Source organism: Lathamus discolor, chromosome Z, assembly GCF_037157495.1.
Source record: "Lathamus discolor isolate bLatDis1 chromosome Z, bLatDis1.hap1, whole genome shotgun sequence".
Taxonomy (NCBI): Eukaryota; Metazoa; Chordata; class Aves; order Psittaciformes; family Psittacidae; genus Lathamus; species Lathamus discolor.
This window is the reverse complement of record NC_088909.1, coordinates 60655224-60676282: the sequence shown is the minus strand read 5'-3', so window position 1 is coordinate 60676282 and position 21059 is coordinate 60655224. Positions and strand designations below refer to the sequence as shown.

The window sequence follows — 21059 nt, the reverse complement described above, 5'->3', positions numbered from 1 at the left end:
TCTCCCTCTCCCTCTCTCTCTCTCCTTCACTGGTTTGCTGCAGCTGCAGATGACCTGAGATATCCGTCTCTCTCTCTCTCTCTCACTCACCCTCTGTGTCTCTCTCTGAATAATGAGCAACCAGAGGGAGAGAGAGAAAGAAGACAATCTCCTTTCCTACCACACAAAACGCAAGAGCACCAGGGGGTGCAAGAATCCTTTCTAACAACAACAACAACGTGTAGGGGAAGAGGAGGAAAAAGAGAAAGAAAAGAGAAGAAAAGAAAGGAGGAAAAGGCAAGAAGAAAGAGGGAGGGAGGTGGAAGAGGAGGGGGAAAAGCAAGCAAACAAGAGAGAGATCCAGGAGGCAGACAGATGGAGGAGAAGATGGTAGTGATAGAGGAGGAGGTGTTGAAGATGAAGGAGATTAAGATAGGAAGGTGGTAACAAAAAGTTAAGGTTTGGGACACCGAATCACTCACTGGCCAGGGAGGAGGAGAAGAAGGGGGAAAGATCTTAAGAGCTTCCCCTTCCAAGCTGTTGCCTTCACAAAGCTTCCTGTGCAGGATCGCTCAGCAGCTCCTGCGATGCTCGGGGAGCCGCTGGGATAGAGTGCTCTGTTAGGTCATAGCTCTCCTCCAGTCATGGCAAAAACCGGTTTCTGCATGCAGATCTGCCCCTGAGGTGATCCCTCAGACACATCCATCTAGAGGCTAATCTTCCCTGAGCAGGGTAAAGAACATAAATGGAGCTGGAGGTTGCAAAGTATAAAACCAGATCTACCACGTGGTTGGTTTTTAATCCCCCTTCCAGCTCTCATTTGATGTGGAGAAAGGACACTCGAATTGTCCATTTCTGGCACGTATTTTGAAGTCTACTCCCGGAAATAAAGACAGTCATCTCCAGGTTTTTTATTTCTCACAAGCATTTAAGAGAAAAGAGAGCTTGTGCTACTGAGCACCAAAATCACTTCCTATGTTGGTGAAACGGTTTTGGCTGCAAAATAAAATAAATATTTCTACTTAAAATAACTTTTATGCCTTCCAACACCTAGTTGTCTGCTCCTTTGTGGCTGATTATTTAAACCATGGAAACTAACGATCAAGGCTCACAAAGAAAGGTATCTTGGTGATGAAGGCAAGCAGGCAAAGACAAAGCAGCTGTAGCCTGCATTTTTATTTGGTCTCGTTTTTATTAAGCACTGTGCTCAGCTACTTCTTTTACTCCATACACACCCCCTCTCTTCAGTCTTCCTACAACACCAGGTCAGATTCTTTCTAGGGGTATGTCTCGCACTGAAGGGGGAGGAGGGGGGAAGTGGGAGAGGAGGATTAGGGGTTATGTGCAGACTCAGTAAATCAATACATGGGAGTGAGGCAAAATCAGTTTGAGCACAAGGGCATGACAGGTATTGGAACATCACTGGGCTTTCCTGAGCCCTCAAGCACTGCAGTTTGCATGGATGGAAGAGAGACTAGAACCACAAAGCTGTGGTTCAGATGAAGGGGGAGATCCGTCCCATGATCTGAGGAAGTTTTATGTGAGCAGTGAAGCTGAGATGCTCTTCTTAAGAGTCCAGATTTAGTGGCTCTGGGAGAGGTCAGGCATGTTAGAACTTCATTGTCTGAACTCTCCCAGCTCAGCTGAAGACCAAATACAGAAACGTTAACAACAGCAATGGAATAAAATAACCAAAATTGGTTGCCCAGGTGCTAGTCAAATGTTAAAGCCGTGCACTCTCTGATACTCCCATCCGCAGGACTGCTGGGAGTACAAAGCTTACAGGCAGGATCTCTCCCATTAAATCTTCTCTTTCTTTGAGCTGTGCAAGTTAATCACTAAACAGGAGAAAGATCTTCTCCCTCCTCTCTCCCCTCTTTCCGCTCCCCCCCTCCTCGCCCCAAACAAGTGCTGTGAGAAACAGGAGGAAGAATAAAATCTGGGCAGGAGCACTGTTGGATTTAGAGAATCCTTCTTAAGGAAAAGGGGAAAAAACATCAGAACTGGGGATTCCTACTAAGACTACTAGTTTCATGCAGACAAACGAAGCGGACACCTCCTAAGAAGCTGATAAAAGAACATTAAGGAAAAGGGAGGGACTGTCTTTACGGCTGCCAGAATGTGCATGTGTTCTGCCTGCAATTTTCTATAAATCATCCTCTTTGCAGGAAGAGAGCGCCTGGGCTTTGCAATCTTTGACATACCATCAACGCCAAGGCAGATAATTTACCTCTTTGTCTGTCAGCATTACTTTTTTTTTTTTCTTAAAAAAAAAAAAAAATTAAAGGAAGGAAAGGAAAATAGAGCAACCCCAAAACCATAAACCCTAAAACACCTGAATGGTGATCAGCCTTCTTCCAAGAAAAAAAAAGTCACATCTCAAAATGTAGGCTTTTGGAAGCAGTGGGAATCAAACCTTGGGGGATGGGGAGAGAGATAGAAAGGAGAAAGGGAAAGAAAAGCAAGCAAGAAAGGGATAGAAAGAAGGAAAAAGAAGGAATGAGAAGGGAAGAGAAGAGGAGAAGAGAAAAGGGAAGAGGAGAGGAAAGGAGAAAAGAGAGAGGAGAGGAGAGGAGAGGAGAGGAGAGGAGAGGAGAGGAGAGGAGAGGAGAGGAGAGGAGAGGAGAGGAGAGGAGAGGAGAGGAGAGGAGAGGAGAGGAGAGGAGAGGAGAGGAGAGGAGAGGAGAGGAGAGGAGAGGAGAGGAGAGGAGAGGAGAGGAGAGGAGAGGAGAGGAGAGGAGAGGAGAGGAGAGGAGAGGAGAGGAGAGGAGAGGAGAGGAGAGGAGAGGAGAGGAGAAAAAGAAAGAATGAAAAGAGGAAAAGAGAAACAAATGGCAGAAAAATAAAAGGAAAGAATAAGAAAGAGAAAAGAAAAGAAAGGAAAAGAAAAAAACAAAGAAAAGAAAGGAAGGAAGAAAAAGAAAGAGGAAAAGGAAAAAGAAAGAGGAAAAGGGAAAAGGAAAAAGAAAAAGGAAAAGAAAAAAGAAAAGAGGAGAAGATAAAGAAAGAAAAGAAAAGAAAAGAAAAGAAAAGAAAAGAAAAGAAAAGAAAAGAAAAGAAAAGAAAAGAAAAGAAAAGAAAAGAAAAGAAAAGAAAAGAAAAGAAAAGAAAAAGAAAGAAAAGAGAGAGGAAAGAAAAAGAAAAGAAAAAGGGAGAGAAAAAGAAAAGAAAATAGAAAAAGGAAAAAAGAAAAAAGAAAAAGAAGGAAAGGAAAAAAAAGAATGAAAAAGAGAAAAGGAAAAAAGAGGAAAAAATAAAAAAAAATAAAGAAAAATAAGGAAAGAAAAAAGAAAATGAAAAAAGGAAATAAGGAAAAGGAAAGAAAAAAGGAAAAGAGGAAAGAAAATAAAAGAGAAAAATAAGAAGAAAAAGAAAAAAGAAAAAGGAAACAAAAACGAAAAAGGAAGAAAAAAAGAAAAACTAAAGGATAAGGGGAAAAAAAAAGAAAAAGGAAAAAAGCAGAGAGAGGGGAAGGGAAAGGAAGGGAGGGAAGGGGAGAAGGGAAGGATGGAGGGAGGGATGGAGGGAGGGAAGGAGGGAGGGAGGGAGGGTGGGAGGGAAGATGGGAGGGAGGGTGAGAGGGAGGGTGGGAGGAAAGAAGGGAGGAAGGGAGGGAGGATAGGAAAGATAAGGAAGGAAGGATAGGGAAAGATAAGGAAGAAAAGATAAGGAAGAGTAAGGAAGAAAAGATAAGGAAGAATAAGGAAGGAAGTACAGGGAAGGATAAGGAAGGAAGGAAGGAAGGAAGGAAGGAAGGAAGGAAGGAGAAGGAAGGATAGGGAAGGCAGGAAAGATAAGGAAGTAAGGATAGGAAAGAATAAGGAAGGATAGGGAAGGAAGGAAAGATAAGGAAAGATAAGGAAAGAAGAATAGGAAAGGATAAGGAAGGATAGGGAAGGAAGGAAAGATAAGGAAAGAAGAATAGGAAAGGATAAGGAAGGATAGGGAAGAAAGGAAAGATAAGGAATAAGGAAGCTAGGATGGGGAAGGATAAGGAAGACTAGGGAAGGAAGGAAAGATAAGGAAGGAAGGATAGGGAAGGAAGAAAAAATAAGGAAGGATAAGGAAGGAAGAATAGGAAAGGATAAGGAAGGATAGGGAAGGAAGGAAAGATAAGAATAAGGAAGCTAGGATAGGGAAGAAAGGATAGGAAAGGATAAGGAAAGATAGGGAAGGAAGGAAATATAAGGCAGGAAGGATAGGGAAAGAAGGATAGGAAAAGATAATGAAGGAAAGATAGAAGCTAGGATAGGGAAGGAAGGATAAGCAAGGAAGGATAAGGAAGGAGCAGAAAAAAAGAAAATAAAAAAAAATAAAATGAAAAGAGAAAAAGAAAAGACAAAAAGAAAATAAACGGGAAAAGAAAAAATCTCCATGGAGGTAACCTGGAGATGTTTTTCCACCCTATCCCTCTTTCTTTGGCGCATGGAGGCCGAGGGGAAGCTGGTCCTGTGGGGTATCCCCGTTTTCCGTCGGGGAGCGCCGGTGTCCGGCTGGTGCCGGGGCAGATGCCAGGTGTACAGAGGCACCCCGGCGCTGGAGAGCAGCGCGGGGGCCCAGGTCTAAAGCCTTGTCCAGCCGCGGCGAGCGGAGCAGGTCCGGGGAATGCAGGACCCTCCGCGGTGGTGGCCGCCAGGGAAGGGTTTTCGCCACCTTGCCCAGCAGTGAAAGGGTTAGCTGAAAGGGTTAACAGTGCTGACAGACCCCTGGTCCTAATTACCCCGGCATGTTAATGGCCCCATTAAGGCCAATGAAGATAGTTTGCACCTCTCTGAGTGCTGGCATTTGGGTCGCTGGCCAAGCTGGGGTGTAGACAAAGGCGCTGGTACCGCCTCTGTCCTGGCAGCCCACCTGCGGGACAGCAGTGGGGAAGACGGGCCAGAGCTCACGGTGACGCTTGGAACTCCCCGATTCCCACCCAGAGTTGGCGGGGTACGGGGAGGTGGGGCGCGGCGAGAGGAGATTTCGGATTCTGCCCATCTTCCCAGTTGTGTCCCACCGCGGCGTTGGCTGAAGGCACAGGAAGGGGACGTTCTTGGTTTTAAATAAAAACCCGAATACTTCCCCATCGACCATGGGTAGAAGGACGATTTTCCACCAGGTAGGCAGGGGAAGGAGGGCATGGAGTGAGGGAAAACGCATTTTCCAGTCTTTTGCACTGGTTACACCTGGGCCCAAGTATTTCGCCCCCAGTCCAGGTCTTTGCTTACATGCAGTGATACAGGTTTGCATGGCCCTGGCTGACACCTGCATCCTGCTGCTGTAGCCACTGGAAGCCCAATGGTGGGCTGCACAGTGAGCCCTATGGCAGGAAGGCCAGAGGCAGAGGGGTGAGCAAACTGCAGAAAGCTCAAGATGGTGCTATTCTGCCTTCCTTTTTTTTTTTTTTTTTTTTTAATTTTTTTTTTTTTCCAGCCAAACCTATTTCTCCATGATCTCTAATTATCTAATTCTCAGGATAGGAAGCTGGTACATTTAGCATGGACAGTGAACGCAGCCATAGTGAGCAGGAGGCATGAGGAAAGCAATGTGGAAAATAAGATACTGAAAGCACACTTCTTTATATGTGATTAAGGTGAGGCAGTGTTTTTAATGGCCTCTCACTGAACTGAAAGTGGCTTCTTTTATTCCTTCCCAGATTTGGAGGAGTTTCTTCCTTTTCCTGCAACAAGTTAGAGTGAACTTGCTATTTATTCTCCACATCTTTGTGGTTATTTTATCCTACCAGAGCAAGGTTTCACAGACCTTATGCAAGAGGAAGCATTGTATCAGGTCACTGAAGAACTAAATATCACTCTTTCTCTAGAATATTATTGTCTGCAGCTATTGAAAGAATTTCACTTTCCTATCTAAGGAGATTAGAATTGTGCTGTTCTGACCTTTACCCTGGCAACTCACTTATTTCTTTAACCTCCACGGATTTCCTTATTGTGGAGGACTTTGAGGAGAAACTAGTTGGTTGGAAGCAGAATGTAGTGCACGTGTTGCAGACCCATAGAAAGATAAACTTCTATGTTGTCTAAAAGAAGCATACTAGTGAGGACCAGGTTGGGTGCTGCAAATCACTTCCTTATCTGACAGATGTATAGGTTTCAGCTGTTTGACATTGCTTGATCTTCAGCGCTCAGTTATTTGGGTAAACTCATAGTTATGTTTTATACCTGTCCCCAGGGTTCCTCAGAAACTCTACACCAGGATTAGGAGCCAAGAAGTCACTTTACGAAGAGAAGTGGTCCTGCTCCAAAACCTTTTAATTTCGGTGTGAATCAAAAGTAACAGATATATGGTGTTGGAAGGCTGTGGTACGCTTCAGGGTTGATTTGGTGAATACCACAGGTCATCACTTCTCTAACCTAAGAACATGTCTATGAAGTGCAGGCAGCAGAAAACCTAGTGTTTAGAGCCCAGTCAAACTCCCAGTAGAATTAATGGGAAAAAAAACCAAACCAAACAACTGTGTTGGAAGTGAGCAGAGCACATCCATAGTAACTGAAACATGAAGCAGAAATGGCCCTAGATCTTTAATGAGTAAATCATCGTATATATCCTCTTTTCAATGATCAACTAGATTTAACAAAAGAGCAAGATGTATTCTAGTCAAAGGGGTGTTTTATCCATTCTCAGAAGGCAGATAACAAACTGATTTTGGGAAAATCCATAATTGCCACAACAACGGTTTGCTAAGCAACTAAAGGCGCATCCTGACTTCACACCTTACTGTTAACAAACAGTGACCATGAAGCTTAATTAAATTCACTTTGCACTTTTGAAATCTTTAGAAGCAAAATATTCTCTGCAGTAAGTGCAAATTAAGTTTTATGAAATTCAGTCCTTCCAAAGACAGCTGGATTTCATTTAACCTCTGTGTGGTTTTAGGTGAAGTCAATGAGGTTGAAACTGCAGTCACTTTACAACATCTGACCTTCTGGATCATGACAACTGTTTTCTGGTTGATACAGGAACACTATATTCCAACATTATATTATACTTGCTACTAAGAAGACACCGAGAGAGAAACAGTTTGATTTTGTCTTCAGAAGGGATAGGTACTGAGTGATTTGTGAAATAGTTTTGAATTTATTGGTCAGATACAAATTTTTTTCTGGCTATATTTACTGGTCATTTTTCAGCACACACCCCCCCCCCCCCATATTTTAGTAGATTTATGCAAAGCTATTCTTACATGTAACCCTTGAAAAATGTATCTTTTCCTTTTTTTTTTTTTTTTCAGGCTCTAACGCAACACTTGCATCTCTTCATCTGTCTCCCCAGCACTCCAGGGTTTTTTTTTTTTTTGAAACTTAAGCTTTCAAATGCCAGTCAAATAATTTTTATTCTGTATGTCCTAATCGACCCATGTAATATACAGCCTCTGATAGATTTCAGTTCTATTCCTAGCCAGTTTTTCTGGTATCTAATTTTTCTACACCCACCATAAAATTGAACAAGGCCATCTCTGGCTTTGTAGGGAAGTACCTGGTACTGCTGAATAATCTGTCTGGTATATGCAGTTTGATGACATTTTTATTGATACATTACAAATTTAGCCCAAGTTTCATTTTTTGAAGCAACTCCAGTAGGTATTTTCATTTCCCGTGGAAGCATTTCAGGCATAGCTGATTTCCCATCTTGCATGTCTTTGAAGATATAAAAAGGAAACAATGCATTTTATCTCCTATTTTTGAACTACTTCAGCTTACAGTTTATTTCCTAATGAAGTTGTTTCTTCTTCAGCTTTTGCTGAAGTCCCACTTGTATATGTGGGTCAATTCCAGTTCAGTTTCCCTGTGAGCATTGGGATGCACACTGCAGAAAGTTGAACACTGCTGAAGTGCATGCCAAAACACTATTCTCCTAATAATGTCATTTGTTTTGGGCATCTTTCCTACCTGTGAGCTTTTCACTGCTGCTGATAATCTGGAGATGTTTGAACAGTCTTAAGTTTGTGACCAGCACAAAGCTAAGGTCTTCACCATTCATCTGCTGTCCATTTATCTCTTTTTAAAGATTGATTTTTATCTTTTTTTTTTTTCCTACTCCTGTATATTTATGGCACTTTTTTTTTTTTTTTTTTTTTTTTATTTTTACATTCCGTATCTCTACATGATCATCCAAAACCTCAATGATGTAATTTGGCAGGCTTCATTGACTCCAATGGATATACTGCTAATTTAAATCTTCTGCCAGGCTCATTCTTGCATCTAATTGGTTTAATAATCTTTACCAATTACTTTCAGTAGTTTAGATATTTCTCTTTTTACTTGTAGGTCTTAGGTATTGAAATCACGTGGTTTTCTCCATTGATGTTCTCACTGTGATACACTGATCTCTTAATGTGTTACTCTGGTTTTAAAATTTACATTGGTTTTCTGCTACCTTTTCTGATCTCCTCAAAGTTATTCAGTTTCCTAATGCCCACCTTGACTTCCTGCATTTTAAATTGTAGGATTTTGCTGAGTTTCTTGATTAATTTATTTCTATGTGCTGTATTTGAAATAAGCCTTTCTTCTGTAATCTCACTAATACATTGTTTCCAGGTTTCAATTTACGGCTAGCTGTTGTGTTCCCTAGAGTTGAAGAGACAAGATTTGTAATGTGAATTCGTATTTACAATGCCCATTAGATACTGATCTAGTCAGAGGTGGGCAGTGATATTGTCATGAAAGAAAACTGCATATATAAGAAGGCAGGTGCTATAATGTAGACTTCAAAATATAGTTCATAACCTATGGCCATTCTTGTCTGACTTGAGATTGCCCATAATAAAGTTTCTAACACATGGAAACGGTTTGGTGTGCTTTGCTTCCTTTTTGGCAGCACTATTTTAGCATTGTCAGAATTTCCAAGTTCTTTTATGGAAATCCAGGATACGTTTCAGCCTTCAAGGTGACTGGGTGGATCCTGCTAACAGGGAGAAGGTAGGACAAAAGGAAGATGCAGAGAAGAATACAAAAGTAAGTCCATAAATAGTACCTGTACACTTGGAAAAAATCCTCACCTATAATTACAAAAACGTTTCAGTATCCCATTCTGTCTTCATAAAGGTAACAATTATTTATACGTATCAGTCTCTATGTAAATGCCACCTGTCCAATCAATATATTAATATTTGAATTAATTTCAAAAGAAGATGGCAGAAAAAAAAGCCATCATTTCCTCAGTAATGAACTAATTTATCTGAAAATCTGACAACTGCAAGTGGGTGGTACTCTTTTTTGTGTAGTCTTACAAAAGGTATTGCTGCAATCAAGCTGATACTTACTATTCTAATAGTAAAACATGATGAGCATCAAAACTTGACACGGAATGTAATGAGAAGTGGTATGATTGAGCAGAGATTTAACAGATATGCTACTTATGTTAGCATGATTTCTGCTCTCAGTCTTGAAATCCTTCACACACACACACAAACACACACACAAACACATGAGTAAGATGATTATGAGTGAGACAATTTCTTGTGGAAAGTGTGCCTTAATGAAAGACTTGGAAGATGAAAGAAAATACGGTGAATGTAGGGAGCATATTCTGATTTTAAGTAGCCACATGGAAGAGTTTGACATATGTACAGTGCCTAGTTCTACAGGATCCAGTTACACTTTGCTGGTCCTTCTGGTAACGTACTGCAAGCAATAGTGAGGAGTTCACCAATGTCATCTAGTCCTTAAAAATAAGGGAGGGGAAGCATACAACTGCCAAAGAAAAGCAAGGTGCTGTTTAAAGGGGAAGAGGAAAAGGAAGGGGAAGAAAAAGGGGAGAGTAAGGGGAAGGAGAAAGGGAAGAGCAAGGCAAAGGGAAAAGTAGACAGGAAAAGGAAAAGAAGGGAAAGGAAAAAGGGAAAATGGAAGAATAAGGGTAAGAGTAAAGGGAAAGGGAAGGGGAAAGCAGAAAGGGAGAGGAAGAGAAGGAGAGGAGATAAGGAAGGAGAACAGAAGGGAAGGAGAATGGAAGGGAAGAGAATAGAAGGAGAACAGAAGGGAAGGAGAAAGGGAGAAGGAGGAAGGGAAGGAAAGGAAAAGGAAAAGTTGTTAAATAACCACCATCAGCTCTTCAGGAAAAAAAAAAAAAAAGTGTATTACATATGCAGGGAATATAATTAGGTCTATGCTGCAGCCAGTTAGATCCAGTTCAGTTGAATTTGCACTCAGAATTGCTCCCTGACTCTAGATTGGATCATCACGCCTGTCGCTGCTTCCTGTTCTCTTCTCAGGTGGTGATTTTTGCTGCAGGTGCTGTTGCCTGTGGAAGCTTCTCTCTGATGCCCAGTTGTTCTCCAAGGTCCAAGTGTGCATGTTGTGAAATGTATTTCCAGTCATTGTGACTGCAAAGGAAATTCTGATAAATGTACCTCAAACACCAGCTGATGCTGGCACTTCTGAGTCTGCAGAGAGCCTGGAGCAATAGCTCCAAGAGGTCTGAATCTTCTCATTCATCTCAATATGTTCTTAAATTGTCATTCTTCACCTTCTAACTTAATCATCAGCTTTAGAGCTGGCCCCACATGTTTAACTGTTTCTCTTTTGATCATTTCACAGAAGCCCTCTGAAGTTTTTATTTCTTAATTTCAAAGCATTTCTTGTGCCCTCCAGGTGAGAAATTCTAGAGCTGCAATTTTCACTCTTGACAACTTCCAAGCTGCAGATGGGGATTGCCAGTGCAAGAACCCATGGCATACTAGAAAAAACATAGGGACTCCCATAAATTAGTTGGTTTTCCTACCTACTTAATTGTCCCTGGGATTAATGTACTGAATGATTAAATGCCTTCATAGCCAGTTAATCATGGATTTCAATATCTTCAGTGTAAAATCAAGGTGCCGTGTAATTTCACAGCAAAAGAAATCTTTCGGCATACCAATTCAGGTGTGGTTTCCTGGTGGGAAGGAATGGAGCTCTAAATCTCTTTCTCAGTCTTGGCCTTACACTCTATGGTTTAGAGGGCTGGTGTTAACCATTTTTGTCCCATCGAATGCTACTTAATTGCACTGACCAAACACTAATTCGCATAACTTTAGTATTCTACAAGTTTATTCAAACTCTCCTCTCCCTTTAAATTAAATAATTGCTCTTCACCCCTTGGCCATGAGGACTGGAGAACACAAAAAGAGGAAGTATAAGTCATGGGAGATGGACACCGCCATTCCTGTGAAATGTGCAGCTCTTGTCTCTGTATTCATGAGGACTCAATTTTCCTAGCTAACATGTCCATCTGTCAGAGTGGCTTTCCTTGGTCTCTAACAAACAGGACTGAAAGCCGTCTGGCTAACCAGCACTGGGATAGCCACAGTTTAGACTGATGGATAAATCTGTCTAACCTTGTGCCTGTGGTAGTTAGGGTTCGGCGGTTGGAAGATGTTGCGCTGTACGGAAAGATAAGAAGATAAGGCCCCTCTCCCTAGAGCCAGTAACACTTGGTTTGTGATGTAAGTAGACGGAAGTGACGTTGTAAACTCAGGGTATATAAAGCTGTGTTACCCACCAATAAACGCCATTTGCTGTCCGCCACATTGGTGTCTGTGAGCAGATGGACCGAGCGGCCTGGGGTTGGTCGCCGTGCCGTTCCTGAGATAGGTCGCTACACCACCCAAAGGCAACAGTGCCTTTCCTCTCTCATAATAATTTCTTTGCCTTGCTAAGGACTTGTTTACACTGGAAAACAGACCAGCCAAGCTATAGTAGAATCATGATTTCCATGAAACCAGTCCATTTCCTGTATAGACAAACTCTTAGACTAATCTTCTTGCCTGACCCATGGCCCCAGTTGCAGAGATCTTGGAACATGTTTTGGATTCTTATTCCACTCCTAGATTATGAATCCTGCCAAACCTTTTAATTTTGTTCAAGGCTCCCTGCCATTTCAGCCCTCTAACCCATCTGATTCGAGATCTTTTGCCCATCAGACAAACTCTTCAGCCAAGCCACATACATCCTGCCACCAGGGTGCTTCTGGTTTTGCCAAGCTCAAAATCCTTCTCTATTCTTGTGTCCATGGATATCTAACCCTGTTCAGACATGAACAAACTGAGCAACGGACAGCTTGAGGCCAGAATGCATGTTTGAACAGGTCTATTCCTTTCCCTCATTGCTAGCTTTCGAATAAATGAATGTAGAGGTCCCTGTTCCTGACAGAGTTGAGTGATAGAAAGTCATCAATAACTCCACTGCCTCTAATGTTACCTGTGAAAACAAGAGATTCCATCATTCCTCTTCAATTTTTCTCATAGTTTAGGCACCAGACACTGATCTCATCAACCTACCTCTGTGAACAGCAAAGATGACATTATTTTTAGTGCACTTTATTTCATGGTTTTCTACATCACACATCTTTTGCTTTAGGTTATTTTGCACATTATCAAATTACATTTAAAAAAGCCCACCAAACCCACCATAATACCTACCAGATTTGCAGTGATGCAGATAGGTATGTTTTATGAAGACACCTAAATGCAAGTACACATCACAGAGTGAGTGGCCTTTTATTTTCATTGGCATAGTGTAATTCTAAGTTTTAGTTAATCTCACACAGTATCCCTAATTTTTACTTTTTCTCATTAGATTCACAGCCAGAATAGCAAGAGCAAGCTTAATGGAGATGTTAGCATTTTGGACATGCATTATGTAAAGAAGATTGTAATAGACACACAAGCTCCACTGTATACTAGTAATTCTTCTTGCTGTGCAAAATTCATCAGTACTAAAGAAAGCCACTGCTCAAATGCTGTCAGGTAGTAAGTGTAGTAACTCCTGCAGCCTGCTAGGCTGCCCTTGCAGTGCATAAAAAATATAGCCACATCAAGATCACAGCCCATGCTATTTTCCTTACAATTTCAATTTTATTTCTACCAAGTAATACAAAGCTATAGTATCGTCAGGGCCTTTCACTACATTCCCCAAGGTGGTCTAAAGCTCCACCATTGACTACCACCAGACTTTTACCTGCCAGCCAGATTTTTCCTCTCTCATTTGTCCCAGGCTCTGGTGACCACACTAACAAGCAGCATCCACTTGTCCTTCATAAGGATCTCTTTTTTAAACAGGGTTCACTAGCCCCACAGCCTGAGAGGGGGCCACTTACTCTCCATTTAAAGGCAAGCAAGGGATGTCTCCTTACTTCCAACCATGTCTTTCATCCTGCTATGCCATCTCTTCTTTGGCCTTCTTATCTGGTCTTGGGAACATAAATCATTCTCTGTTCTTTCCTTAGAAACATAAGAGAGCAAGATGCAATGGCTTTCCATTGATCTTCCGGAGAACAATTGGTACATTGGGTCACTTCAGCCATACAATGAAACCAAATTAAGAATACTCTAAGGGCTAGAAAAACAACACAAAAGGCCACCAATGAATTTCGGTACTTCTTAGTTCATGTTTCCTTTCTCAAATCATAGAACAGTAGAATACCAGGTTGGAAGGGACCTCAAGGATCATCTGGTCCAACCTTTTTTGCAAAAGTACAGTCTAGACAAGATGTCCCAGCACCCTGTCCAGCTGAATCTTAAAAGTGTCCAATCCTGGAGAATCTACCACTTCCCGAGGCAGGTGATTCCAATGTCTGATTGTTCTCATCGTAAAAAAGTTTACTTTTGTGTCAATCAGAATCTCCCCAGAGCTGAGTTGTGCCCAGTTCCCCTCATCTTTTCCATGAAACTCCTTGTAAAAAGAAAGTCTTCATCTTCTTTGTAGCCACCCTTTAAATACAGGAACATTATGATAACCTCTCCTTAAGCCTTCTTCTAGGTACATTATGTTTAATAAACATTAAATGAAGTTGGCCAGAAAACACGCTTTTGTTTTCACAAGTGCTTGGATACTTTGAAATTGGTGTTGGGGTTTATTCAGAAGAGGAAGTAAAAAAATCTAATTAATATTTCAACACATCTAATTTTAATGATTCATTTTCTGATTAAAAATAATAAAAATTATAGCATTTTGGTAAAATTTTATTTTCTAAAGAAAACTTTAATCAAAAGTAATTTAAATAATTCTTGTGTGCATCTGTGCATGTGTCTAGCAGTAAATGATAAACCAATTCCAGTTGATACAATTTTAAAAGTAATTCATTAGCAACGTATAAATTGAATCCAAATAACTTGCTGATAGCCACATAGGTTTCAAAAAAGCCCAGCTTGATCTTCTCTAATAGAGGTTAGAGAATTAAATAATAGTTGTATTGAAATACCTTAACCTTTCATAAAAATTTTGTGAATGTAGAGGTGGCAATTTTAAGAGTTTTAAAACATAGACTGAATATTTTCACACCACTTCAGAAGTTATTAACTTCCCAGTTATTAAACAGATTCATCTCCTAGTATATGAATCTCCTAAAATTATAACCACCATAATAGAGATTTATGTAACATTTTAAGTGGAATTCATATTTCATTGATCACAGCAAATTTGGTAGAAGTGTTTGTATAACAGTCATATAAACAACTTCAGGCTGAAGTAAGCATCTTAAAAAATTGGGTAGGCATGGCAGATACTGAAGACTAATGCTTGTTGAAGTAAAGTTTCTCAGGCACGCATTGTCAAAATTAAGTTGCTTATCAGTATATTCAAAATAATGAGCACAAAGAAGTAAAACAGGAAGGTGAACTAACCAAAGTTTGAATGACTACAGCTGAATTATAATAAGGATGAAACTACACGAAAGCGAAACTCAACTTTTCAATACTGGTGTTGCCTGAGAAAGCATGCAGTTATCAGGAAAAGAGTGTCTGTTCTCAATTTAAGGCATAGATGGATTTGGCTGAGTAAGCAAATAAAGAAAGAAAGGAATAGTCACTAGTTATTCCACCTCTGGCATCTGTAAGCACTTTACTTTTACTATGTGTAGCAAGGAGTGGCACAGGCTATCCTTGATCTGCATACTGCTAATGATTTTTGCACAAGTTTGCAGCGCATCAGTATCTATTGCTGTCTCTGATGTGTGAGCAGTCCTGGTTAATTCCGTGAGTACCTACAAGTCCTGTCCTTTAGCAACTTGTTGGATTTGGTGCAGGATGCTTGCTGGATATTAGATTGCTAAATATAGAAAACAATTTGTGGGAAAATGAATCCCAGTCGAATTTGATCAATCTGGAAACCACTTTTCATAAATAAAATAAGAGTCCTCACCTGCACTCCTGTCCTCCGTCCACTCAGTGTTTTTCAGCCCTGCCATTTTGTCAGTCATGTTTGGTTGAAGAAGTGAAGTCAGAGTAATAACAGAAACTGTGTTTTTCAGGGGGACGTATCTGCTGCATTGTGTATGTACTCCATGTTGGTGAAAGCAAAGCAAGATTTTCCTTGAAGATCAAAGGCTTCCTCTAGTGTGGTCTGTATCTAGAAAAGATTTCATACACATCATGAGCTTGCACCTTCCTGATTCATTCCTGTCTTAGAAACTGCTCAATCACTACCATCTAAACAATGTATGTCATGAATCATTCATTTATTTCACTCAAATAAATGCAAAGCTTTCCAACAACCACAATGGGTTTGACTTAAACCTTGACGGCCTGATGCCTCTGCTTTCTTGCACTGAGTGATACTTCACTTTGGATGTAGTTCCACTGTCCTCTCTAGCAGCCTCTGCCAGCTCTCCCTCAGCTCACTCACTGGCTCATTTCTTCTTCAGCCATGTGGACTAGAAACAGCGCCTGCTTTAGGAGTGGAGTGGGGAGGTGGAACACCCTTACTGGTTTTCAGTATGGCCCCCTTTGGCCTTAACTTTACGAGCAGGGACAGGATGCTTTCCCTCTGTCCTCCTCCATGACCCTGTTTCATGTCTCACAAGTCATCAAATGCTTTAGCACAGAAAGCAGCAGGATGAGCAGAGCTTATGGGCTGCCTGTTGCATTCACTTCTTACGGTTTTGTTTGCATTTTCAGATGGTTCTTTCTAAAAGATTAGCTCCTTCTTTTCACACCTCTAAACCTAATGAGGAAAAAAAAAAAATGTGTTTACCTCTAGAACCATTTGGTTCTTTTATAAAAGAACCCACCAATCCCTTAGTTAGGAAAGGATTTTAGTCTGGGGAGCAATGTCCCATGGACTCCATTCAGCTTTTCCTCTGTTTTCCAAGGTAAGGAGTTCCCTTCATTCCTGTAGCGGAGTGGATCCCCACAATACAAAGGCCACGCTTGCTGAACAGAACAGAGCATCTTGTCAGGGCTTGAGTCCATACTAAGAAATGGCCTTGTAAAGACAATTGTAAACTGCACCACTGTTTAAAAAGGAAACTGTAATTCTTTGAAATTGTTTTGTCTAATATGTAAGCATGTGAAAGCTGTATGTATGCAGACATCTGTAACTATGTAAACAGTATTCCTGCAAGCCCAACCAACCTGTTGAAAGAGGATACAAAACAAGGGACACGCAACACACCTCAGTCAGCTTGCTTAATGCTCTACTGTGTATATTCAGACACCCAAGTGATGCTTATGCTATATAAACTGCAAGCAGAAAAGACAAAAAGCTCTTCAACCAGGCAAAGTAAGTTGATTTTGGCTGGGCTACCAAAGAACATTTGGTAAAATCAAAGTTTTGGCAAGTTCCAGGCTTCTCAGTCCACGCTCAACACAGTGTGGATTATCTTATAGAAATGAAGGGATTGTCCACTTTATTTTGGCCAAGTAGTTCACAGAGTTGAGTATTAGTAACACTTAGGTTTAACAGTGACTGCCATCCTCCGTGTTAACTGCCCGGAGGCCCACAGTTTCGTCTTGAGTTTAAATCTTCCACTTCACAGTAAGTAGTCTGAACCCATGTGCGTTTTGCTTCTGTTGTTCAGATGTGTGTTTTGTCTCATTCCCAACTGAGTCTATCTTGGGAGGGGAGTGGGGTGGGGAGGGAGCAGTACAGGAGGTGGCAATGTTTGAGGTTTCTGAGGTGGATATAATCAGCCTACACCAAGCTGAAAATTTGAGCTGCGCTCAAGGCAAGGTGAATAACTCGAGAAGGTGTTGTTCTCTGATACCACATTCAAAGGTTTCAGTTTTAAAACACCGTTCTGGGGTGCAGCAGGTCAGATATTTTTTGTTGTATTTTTGTCCTGTAAGCCAGCTGTTGTTCAAAGTTTGAGGCTGGAGTAAATTGCTTGAAAGTCCATTCTAGCCAATCATGCATGATGCTAAGTATAGGGACACATACAAGTATACAATACACGCTTCTCACAGCATATAGTAATATATTAATTTTTTTAAAGGCTTACCTTCATGATTTCTTTCAGAATCTGTACTAGGGAAATATGGCTCTGTAGCTGTTCTGGCCTGATATTGTTTCCTCAAGAATCTGCTATTGGTCATTGTCAGAGACAGGACCAATCTGACCTAATATGACAAATCCTGCATACCTTAGGTTATTGAATATATTAATTTTTCGTTTGACCATTCTGATGAATGGTCAAACAAGACAGAATCGTGATATTGCCCGGTGCTGTTAAAAGAAATAGTAAAGGAAAAGGGAATAGATTAAATTCCAGTATCAGGGCACTATGACCTCCCTATGGCATGATTTTCTCCATTAAGAACACAACTGCCATAAAAAAACTGGTCTATATGTTCAGCTAAGCTAAAGTAGGCTTCAACTTTTCAGCAGAAGTTATACAGGTTTTATGATGACCATTTAATTAGGGGTGCTTATGTTTCAGATTAAATGCATTGTTATTAAACACTTAGAATTGACAAACATACCCTTTTGTACAGAAAAACATGTTCTTTTGTACAGAAAGACATGTTCTTTACCTTCAGATAAGGCTGAGACATAGGTTAGTAAGAGGAGCCTTATGGTTTTTTATTTTACTAGGCAGTTAACAAGCCCGGCATCCTTTCAGAGGAGGAATTCAAGGCATCCTTGTGATTAAAGAATGAGCCATCTGTGTTTGTTGTGGGCACACTGGCAGTGCTGTGGGGATCTGCATTTATGTTCCCACATCCTTGGTCAGTAGGTGACGTTGGCTTCAACAGAGCTGGGTTCATTGCAGTGGTTAAGAAAGTGCCCATTCCACTTCAGGAATCCAGACACGTGCACGCGGTCATGCCAACAGCATACGATAACTTGTAATTCCAGAAAATTCTGTGCAATGAAGACTGTATTTGAATACCTTCCCTATTGATCAGACATGAAGCTCTAGATCTTGAGGACTGAAGATCTAAGATCTAACCTCTTTGCTTCTCTCACAGAAGTCCTGTGATGAACTCCCATTTTATTACAGACCCTGTTCAGCTTTTGATAAATTTATGGTGTCAGATATTAACTACTAGACCATCATTTTCCCTCATGACTTTTTAATAAAATCATGGAAATTCTACAAGATGGACTCGTTTGCATGAAGTAACTACTTAAATCTAAACTTGTCAGTCTTTGTTAGCTGTATTCCAAACTTTCCCTATTTTTGATGAAAAGTTAACATTTTTTTCAAAACAAGTTGAATATATTGTCTGTGATTGGGTTTTTTTTCATGAGAAGAGAAAGACTATTATGAACAGTTATACTATGAACAAGTTTAAATTTCGGAATGTAAATATTCAGAAAAAAAGGTTTCAGCTTTTCATTAGTGTGAATACCAGAGAGCTAAATAAGAATATCCCTGTGCTTCCCACTTGATTTAACCTCCTATTACCTAATTTGATAGTGGAGTATAAAAATGTGAAGCATATATTTTGCATCTCATGTATAAAGAGAGGCATCTCATGTATCATCAAGAAGTTCTGTGTATCTTTAAAAGAACCAGTTCTGGGGAGAGGTGGTGTGGTAAGAGGCAGAATGGAAAGACAGAAAAATGAATTGCAAGTGCTGTAAGTGGAAAAATAGGTAGATGGAGTGGTAAAAGGATATCAAAGCAGAACTCTAAACCAGAGGAAAAGGATTTTAAAGCTCTCCTGTGTCCTCAAGATATTTCGCTTAATGAAGAAAAAGTCCTCCATGAGTGGCAGAAATAATGAATTTTCTTTTTCAGCATCTCTTTTCAATTTTTTTTTTTTTTTTTTACTTCTATAATAAAGGGTGAGGTTATTAGCCACTCTCAGGGAGAGAAAAGGGAAACATCTTACAATCAGTAATACGAATGGCTTCTCACTGGAAAAAAAAAAAAAGGCTGAAGCTATTGTAAAGCCTATAGAAGTAGAGTGGAGCCAAGGCTAAGAACACCCAGGAACCAAATAAAACATCCCTGGCAAAATTATGGCCTATTGATGTGAATGGCAAAAATTTCACTGACTTTACAATGTTGAGCTTTCATCCTTATTTTTAATTATCTGCTTAAGGTAAATGGCTCTTGTTCTTTTCTGTCAGGGTAAGATATGAAATATTTAATAGTTTGATGGTTCTTGATTAGCCAAGATTTCCCAGCTGTCGGGGATGAGTTAAAATATCCAAAATTAAAAATTGCCCCAGCTATGTGGCTGGGCAAAGACATTAGCTTTATCTCAGGGTGAAATATCAGAAGGCTGCAATGCTGGAGAAGAGGCTTAACACATCGACTTTTCTGTTAGAAAAAATAGTACTTCTGATGATGCAGTGATAAAGCTAACATGGTTATGAAGGCAAGTGACTACAGACTTTCCAAGCTTAAGGATTAAGGTTTTAGGTTAAGCAGTCCTTCTGGACAGAAAGGGGGAAGGATTAAAAATCAGAAGGAAGATCAACTGTCTCTGCTTATAATATGGGTGATAGGTAAATTGGAAAAAGCACTGTTAAAATATTTTGCAGTTGGACCATCAGGGTGAAAGGGCATGCAGGACCACACAGCAAAGAGTGAGTCCTCATATGTTAAATCCCAGCTGTGTGATAAGGAGTTTTCACATGACATGGGGCTAATCTGTTTACAGCAGTGTTGCAGATGATCTCATGGCTTGTTTGCTTTTGCTTTTGTTTTGTTTTTCTTTGGGGAATAGACTGGCATAATCCATAGATCTGAATCTGCAGAACAAAAATTAAAAATCTCCTTCTGCTTCTCAATCCTACAAGCATATTCAGAGTCCTCTCTGAGCTCTCAGCAAGAAAGAAATGTTTCTTCGGAAGATAAAGTGATGGAAATCTGCCTCATTATTAATGCCTCCAAATTTTTCAGTGTGGCCCAAAAGTGGACAAGACGAGAACTTTTGTGGTATGGGTAATTAGCCATTCTTCTTTGTTCTGCTGCAGACCCAAATACAACTTCAATCTTTTTCTTCTACACTAGGTTTGCAGAAATGTAATATTTTAACAGAAACGTGGGGGTTTTTGCTAGAATTTTAAAAGCACCTGAAATATTTTTACACTTCACATGCCTTCTTGGTGCACAAAAGTTGTTATAGAATTGGAGGGAAAAAGAGGATGCAGGAAATCTTTCCTATCATCTCAAATATTTACAGGGCTAGAAAAATCAATATAATTTCAGAGAGTTATAGAAAAAGAAAAAAAAAAAAAGAAGAAACAGAACCATTTAAATTTCTGTTACAAGACAGAGTGAATAAACTACAACTTTTGTGGAAAAATAGAATGCTACAAAGGCTGAGTTATAATCAGCTCAGCAGAGGTCATAGCAGGTTGATCCAACAGCCATCCTCATTGAGGGCCCAGTTCCACACAGCATTTATATGCGTGCTTAATTTTAATCACATACATAAGTCCTGCATGACCTTAATGTTAAGCACGTGCTTGAGTGCATTGCTGAAGTGAGGATGGAGAAATGGCTTCATGAGTGCTGGAAGCAAGAAGAAAAAAGAGCCCCTTACCGGAGGTCTCATTTACAGGACTCACTGCAGAATCAAAGGCTGTAGCATTAGTTCTGAAGCAGGAAATGTCCACATAATGCTGTGAAGCAGAAAACAAGGGTAAATAATTTGTAAGGGAAGGTGTACAAGGAGCTGCTAAACATGTCCCAGAGGTTGGCTGTGCGCTTTTCTTCTCTCTGGGCTGTATTCAATCCTATGACGCTCATCCTGCAAGGGCTTTGCAAATGCTTACGTTAGTAACTGATGACTTCAACTGGAAAGTTAACCACAGTCAAAATTCAGCTCATGCTCTGCTTTTGCAGAGTAACAGTCTAAACATACTGCTCATTGAATTTTACTGTCTGCTTCATTTTCTTCAAACTTTGCTGTCATTCTTTTGATT

The 21059-nt window shown here is 40.3% G+C and overlaps 1 long non-coding RNA gene across 1 annotated transcript; it reads left to right on the top strand.

The window, feature by feature from the left end:
- Positions 1-4815: 4815 nt before the first annotated feature.
- On the top strand, positions 4816-6225 carry LOC136004594 (uncharacterized). The gene is made up of 3 exons (XR_010608543.1): positions 4816-5080; positions 5437-5554; positions 6151-6225. It is a non-coding gene; the product is annotated as an uncharacterized LOC136004594 (long non-coding RNA).
- The last annotated feature ends 14834 nt before the right edge of the window (positions 6226-21059 follow it).